Raw genomic sequence first — 7,472 nt, forward strand, 5'->3', positions numbered from 1 at the left:
TACTGAACTCTGTTCAAATCATCTTTGTCCTAGAATCATGAGTATTTCATTCAAGACAAAATAGAATGACAATAGAGCAGAATGTTCTCTACCATGCTAGAAAGGACAGAAGTACGTGGTGCTCTTACAGATTTCTATTTTCAGATTTCTGCTGACCCCATTCAGCAGTTAAGATTTTGGCAGGGGCACAGGAGGGTGGTGCACCTCTTGAATGCTAAAAGTCATCCATGTCCATATGACGTATTCAGATTACGTACATTCTGAGTTTTTCTAAATTTCTAACTCTCAGGGTTGCAGAGAAAACCTTTAAAAATGGGAGCCAATTATAACTGAGTTGCTTTCCTCAATCTGTAGGCAACCTGAAATAACATCTCTGCTCCTTACTAATCTCCATGGAGAGTCTATGCCAAAGGCTGATAACATGTAATGTTGACGTTAGCTATGTCAATATTGATCAGAATAGTGGATGGAATGTTGGCAGGGTTGGTACAGGGAAGAACCCAAGAGCTGCACAAAGTCAGGGATAGCTACAAAGATGAAAGGGCTCAGTGCTCTGTAGTATGCCCAGTGCTCTGTAGTATGCCAGTGCTACAGTGAGTAATGCTGAATGACAAGAAGTATCAAATAAATGACAAAGTTTAGATATTACTTAACATCCATATCAAACCTTTGGTCTTTGTGTACGTCTCCCATTTCCATCAGAGGGAGTGGTGTTACAGCTGGTGAACAGTATGCAGTCTTACAGTCAGACCCCAGTCACCTGATCGTAGTTAACAATGGAATTTTGCTATCTCCATTGAATGAGTTGAGAGCCTTAGGCTTGATGGAACCTTACTGCCAGTGAAGTGCATCTAGCTTTGGCTTCTGAAGACCAGCATCCATTAGGGCTAAAAAGTGCACAGTACCTTTATATCTTTGTGCTCTCAACACTAGACTGAATAAAGGAGACTTTATATCAAATACCATTCTTCAGGCAGCTGGCAGAAGCGAGTGGCATCTCAAAAGGATCAGGTACAGCACCTTAGCCCCTTTCAGGGATATTTAATATAAGAAAAAATGCTGCTATTGAAGTTTTAGGTTAATCAGCATTAGGAATCTCCCAGGCTGTCTACATTGGCAAGATTTTGCACAAAAGCAGCCGCTTGTCTACACTGGCCGCAAGCACTTGCGCAAGAACACTGACGTTCTAATGTAGGAAATCAGTGCTTCTTGCGCAAATACTCTGACACTCCTGCTCAGGGACAAGCCCTCTTGCGTAACTGTTCTTGTGCAAGAGGCCAGTGTAGACAGGCAATGTTAATTTATTGCGCAAGAAAGCCCGATGGTTAAAATGGCCATCAGAGCTTTCTTGCTCAAGAGAGCGTCTACATTGGCACGGATGCTTTTGCGCAAAAGCACATCTCTTGTGCAAAGGTACGTGCCAGTGTAGACGCTCTCTTGCACAAATACTTTTAACACAAAACTCTTACGTTAAAAGTATTTGCGCAAAATCATGCCAGTGTAGACATAGCCCCAGTGTTTTGGCCACATGGAGTACTTTCATTTCCCTGCCCCCTCCACTATTCTGTTAACCATCTTCTGCACCATTGTATATCTTTAGACCCACGACTAAGGCCAAATCTAGTGCTCCCAACTGTGACATCAGAAAAGAAGCAAGAGGGCTAGAATAGATGAATACGTTCATTAGGGGCACATTCCCAACCAGTGCTTTGTAGGCTGGGCTTCCATCACTTGCCTAGCTAAAGGCCGTTCTATCTCCACCTATTGGAAATCTCTGTGAGGGTGCCCTCCTCAGTGCTGATCATCCAGAAGGACCAGCCTTCCAGTCAAACAAGTCAGGCACCAGTGGTCAGGTGGGCTGCATGTCTAGCAGAAGGTCCATACCTGGGAACTGTCTCATCATCCCACATGGTGAGTTTAGATGCAGGGTCAAGCTCAGCCAGCCCAAACAAGCTCTTTGACCTCTCACCTGCAGTCTTCACCATGCAGCAGTATGTGAGTAGAGGAGTAAGCTCAGCTGGTTGGACTGTTTGTTCGTTCCTTGAAGCACAAGAAAGAAGAGGAGGTACAGGTCTCACATCTCTTGACACTGATGGATCTGGCATGTAAGCAATTCACAGCCTGAAGCTTTCTTCATGGCAAGAGCCAGTCATAGAAGGTGTTTTAGCATCAAGGAACTTTGTAGTTAGATTCTGTGTACACTGCACTCAACTTAGTTCACTGATGCCAAGAGAGCAATCAGACCATGGTAGCATATGGTCTAGGTGTTCAGTGCCAGAATCTTTGAGATGAGGAAGAATTGTGTGACCTAAATGGGCATCTCACATGTGAGGATTTCCAGGATTGCTGGTGCACTGGTTGAAAAATGTCAGACATTCTTCAGCCAAAGCAGCTGGTAGAAGAGCTGTCTAACTAATCCAAGTGACATGAGTTACATTCCTCTCCTTCTCTGCAGCCATTTTGAATATACTGCCTCAGATTAAGTCAGGGACTTCGCCTGTATGCTAGTCATGCTGTATGAAATCCACAGAAGATGCAGCAGCTTGTAGCTGATGTCTTTTGAGACCAAAATACACAATGTCACTTGCTAGTGTCAGAGTGGATTAAGAGGAGGAAAGGGCAGTTATTAATGTCCATTTCTTTGAAGAATCAGTTTTTTTCCTTTTGCTAGGATTCTAATTCATCAAAAGAACTATTTTTCCAGAAGTAATGATTAGCTATGTCCCTCCAACTTACGTGAGTGAGGGGCTATTGCTTTTTTTTAATACTGTTTTATTGGCAAGTTTGGATAATGACAACCCAGCTGTTTCAACAGAGCAATGCCACTGCCCCATGACATTTGGGATCATGCAGCCATCTTGACATAACTACAGAGTTGGTTACTTCTGTGTTAATTGTGTTGAAATAAATGGGACTAGAGCAGTGGATTTGAATGAGGGGTATATTTACCTCTGAGGATACACAGAGGTCTTCCAAGGAGGTACCTCAACTCATCTAGCTATTTGCCTAGTTTTACAACAGGCTACATAATCACTAGCAGAATTAGTACACACTAAAATTTCACACAATGACTTATGTATACTGCTCTATGCACTATACACTGAAATATAAGTACAATATTTATAACCCAATTGACTTATTTTACAATTATATAGTCAACATGAGAAAGCCAGCAATTCTTCAGTAATGGTGTGCTGATACTTGGAATTTTTATGTCTGATTTTATGAGAAAGTATGTTTTAAGTGAGGTGAAACCGAGGGGTACACAAGACAAATTAAACCCCTGAAAGACGTACAGTAGTTTGAAAAGCTTGGGAGCCACTAGCCTAGAAAATCAATTATGTTAACATGATCTGTCAATGTCCCACACTAAGGCTAAGTCTATGTCAACACTACAAGCTTCTCGCGCAAGAAGTTTTTGCGGAAGAGATCTTCCACAAAAATTTCTTGTACAAGAGAGCATCCACACTGCAAAAACCCCTGTTGCCCGTCCACACACACCTTTTTGCATAAGAACTCTTGTGCAAAAAGGAGTTATTCCTCGTAGAAGAAGGAATACCTACACCAGAAAACCCCGTTCTTTCGTTTTACTTGTGCAAAAACGCACTTGAGGTGTGGACGCTCCGCAAGTTTTTGTGCAAAAACTCTGTACTGTAGACCTAGCCTCAGTAGTTAAAGGTTGTTCAGTGTTTTGAGTACAGAGAGAGCTCAGGGTGCTTAGGCCTATGCTAGAGCAGGTAGGACATAAAATGCCCCTAAAAACTACATTAAGAGGTTTATGATTTCTTAAAATCAGTCTGAATTTTTAACTTTTATAAGGGATATGGTGGATTTTTCGTCAGCATAGTTCCGGGAGCGGTATCACGTAGCTCAAGCACAAGCTATCTGGTTCACTGCAGGAGTCACATGGTGTAGTTCTAAAGCCTGGATCAGATGATCAGAACAGTTATTGGATTTTGATCAAACTCTCTAATAGCCCAGCCACTCCAGGCCTCCCAGTTTCTCTGAGCACAGCAGATGGTTGCATACATGATCAATGACATGAAAAATCCATTTAGGAGCTCATCATTTAATATGCCAAGATTCTTCAGGAATGACTGTATTCCTGTTTAGGATTGTCAACAGAGTGCCTTGGGCCGCTATGATTTTTTCCTTTCTGACTGCTGCAGAGCACTAAGAACACAAGAGAGGGGGGAGTTGACAGCCCAACAGGATGGACTTCAGAACAGCCAGTTATTTATTTTTCCTGCACTTCCAGTCAGGAAGATAAATCACATGCTCAAGGTACAAAAGTCCCCTTGCATCCGCTAGCCCTAGCTGTGCCTGAAACAGATCTCCCCTTCTTCCATCCCACTAACGACATATAAAACCTAGTAGCAGGACAAGGGATGGGTGGGGATGGTGGAAAGAGCTGGAGGGGAGCTGCAGCTAGAGGAAAGGAGCGGAGGGTGATTTTGGACACTGCTTCTATGACTAAAGAGTTTTCGTTTTTCCTCAAGGAGCTTACAGCTGGCCAAAAAGTGAGGGATGCTGCTGTCAGGAGGAATGAGTCAGCTACAGGAAGCTCACTACAACAGGAAACTTCAGGTGGCTGCTCTGAAGGCTACAGCCTGGTTTATACGAGCTGTGCGGAGCTAGTATAGATCAACAAGATCTAGTCCTGTAAGCAAAGGTGTAAGAATAGGCAGAATCCAGATCTAAATTTAAAACCCCCAAAGGAAGGATGCACTCAGCAGTCTTTATCCCACATCACTGGTTTCTATTACATGGATGTCTTCGCAGGCAAAAAATAAGTCTTTAGCTAACCCTGTTGTATTTGAGCTGAGGCCCCACAAAAAGCTTAGCACAATCATCAAGCATTGATCAGCTTATGTAGTCCAAAAATCCATTAAGATTCCATAGACTTTGATCAATTCAAGAGAAAATGTGCAAACCTTCCCTCGCACCTCCCTGGGTAACTACTTTTTTTGGGGGGGAGGGGAGGTGGGGTAAATTCAAGTATAATTCAATTTGCAGCTGACCCTACCATTAATGAGATAAAACAAAAGACAGAGAAAAGCTATAACAGAACTTGGAGAGATTAGGAAGCCTTGCACTTGGCCAAGTGGGGGCAGTGAAGATATTTTTACATTTACCTGTATCCTGAGGGGGCAGGAAGAAAGAAAGTGGGCCAAGAAAGCTTTGAAGAATCAGTGGTGTAGCTCTTTCCCCTTGCCACACTTGTGTGGGGAAAAATATCTATCATTGCCTTCTCAGGCAGGACTGAAGGTGATCTTCAGGAACTTTTCTGTGGTCGAGTATGAAGTTTCCTTCACTCCATCCACAAGCCCAAGGCTAGTGGAGTGGAGATGCTGTTCAGCATTTCTGCTCTGATTCCAAATGTAGGAAAGCCATGAGCAAGAAGAACCTCCTACTCACACCCAAAGGACTCAAGACTCCCAGGCCAGCAGTAAGACTATGTAACACTAGTTACAGAAAAAGGCAACTGACTTTTCCTTCTTTGGAGGACCAGGAAGGCTGCCATGGTCACCTGAGCTCTAGTCAAATGCATCCTCCTGATTGGTGGTGGTCAGGGACGGCCCTAGATGAGCTGCCAGCAACTGGCGGCTTAGGTGAACCATGCAATCAGCGCCCCCACCTCCAAACCCCTCAATGACATTGCACCACCATTTGGTGCCCCATTTAACTTGGCGCCCTAGGCGACCGCCTAGTTTGCCTATATGGACGGGCCGCCCCTGGTGGTTGTGGGACCCATCCCAGTTTGTAGCAGGTCCTGATGCAGAAGGTGATCCAGATAGAGATCCTCTGAGGACACTGGAAAGCCCTTCATTCTCTCTGCTGTCCTGAAGAAGAGCAGAAAGGCTTGGTATGTTCCAGGTAAAGTGCCAGTGCACATAGTTTCCTCTTATCACTAGTGTGCAGCTTGGAACAAAAGACACTGGGAGGAAAACACCGCATTGCTTCTGTCGTCACAAACAAGGTCAGCTCCCAGACAAATGCACTAAGCAACACAGTATGGGAAGGAGGTGGACAGCGTTTGGTGGGGAAAGAACAAGTTAGGAACTATTTAGAAAAGCTAAACATACACAAATCCATGGGCCTGGATTTAATGCATCCGAGGGTTCTGAGGGAGTTGGCAAATGTCATTGCAGAGCCTTTGGCCATTATCTTTGAAAACTTGTGAAGATTGGGAGAGATCCCAGATGATTGGAAAAAGGCAAATGTAGTGCCCATTTTTAAAAAGGGAAGAAGGAGGATCCAGGACACTACAGACCAGTCAGCCTTACCACAGTCCCCGGAAAAAATCATGGAGGGGATCCTCAAGGAATCCATTTTGAAGTACTTGGAAGAGGGGAAAGTGATCAGGAATAGACAACATGGATGCACAAAGGGCAAGTCATGCCTGACCAATCTGATTAGCTTCTATGAGATAACTGGCTGTGTGGATATGGGAAAGCCAGTAGATGTGATATACCTTGACTTTAGCAAAGCTTTCGATAAGGTCTCCCACAATATTCTTGCCAGTAAGTTAAGGGAACATGGATTAGATAAATGCACCGTAAGATGGATAGAAAGCTGGCTAGACTGTCGGGCTCAACAGGTAGTGATGAACGTCTCGATGTCAGGTTGGTGGTCGGTTTCTAGCGGAGTGCCCCAACGATCTGTTCTAGGACCTTTTTTGTTCAATATCTTTATTAATGACCTGGATGAGGGGATGGATTGCACCCTCAGCAAGTTCACAGAGGACACTAAGCTAGGGGGAGAGGTAGATACACTGGAGGACAGGGATAGAGTCCAGAGTGACCTGGACAGATTAGAGGATTGGGCCAAAAGAAATCTGATGTGGTTCAACAAGGACAAGTGTAGAGTCCTGCACTTGGGATGGAAGAATCCCAAGCATTGTTACAGGCTGGGGACCGAATGGCTAAGTAGCAGTTCTGCAGAAGAGGACCTGGGGATTACAGTGGATGAGAAGCTGAATATGAGTCAACAGTGTGCCCTTGTAGCCAAGAGGGCTAATGGCATATTAGGGTGCATTAGGAGGAGCATTGCCAGCAGATCCAGAGACGTGATTATTCCCCTTTATTCGGCACTGATGAGGCCACATCTGGAGTATTGTGTCCAGTTCTGGGCCCCCCACTATAGAACGGATATGGATGCACTGGAAAGGGTTCAGCAGAGGGTGACCAAAATAAGGGAGCAAGAGTGCATGACCTATGAGAGGCTGAGAGAATTGGGTTTGTTTACTCTGCAGAAGCGAAGAGTGAGGGGGGATTTGATAGCAGCCTTCAACTTCCTGAAGGGAGGTTCCAAAGATGATGGAGAAAGGCTGTTCACAGTAGTGACAGATGACACCATTGCTTCTTGTTCTGCCAAGTTACAGTGGAAGAGGTCTAGGTTGGATATTAGGAAAAACTATTTCACTAGTAGGGTGGGGAAGCACTGGTATGAGTTACCTAGGGAGGTGGTGG

The sequence above is a fragment of the Pelodiscus sinensis genome, chromosome 1 (genome assembly GCF_049634645.1).
Source record: "Pelodiscus sinensis isolate JC-2024 chromosome 1, ASM4963464v1, whole genome shotgun sequence".
Lineage (NCBI taxonomy): Eukaryota > Metazoa > Chordata > Testudines > Trionychidae > Pelodiscus > Pelodiscus sinensis.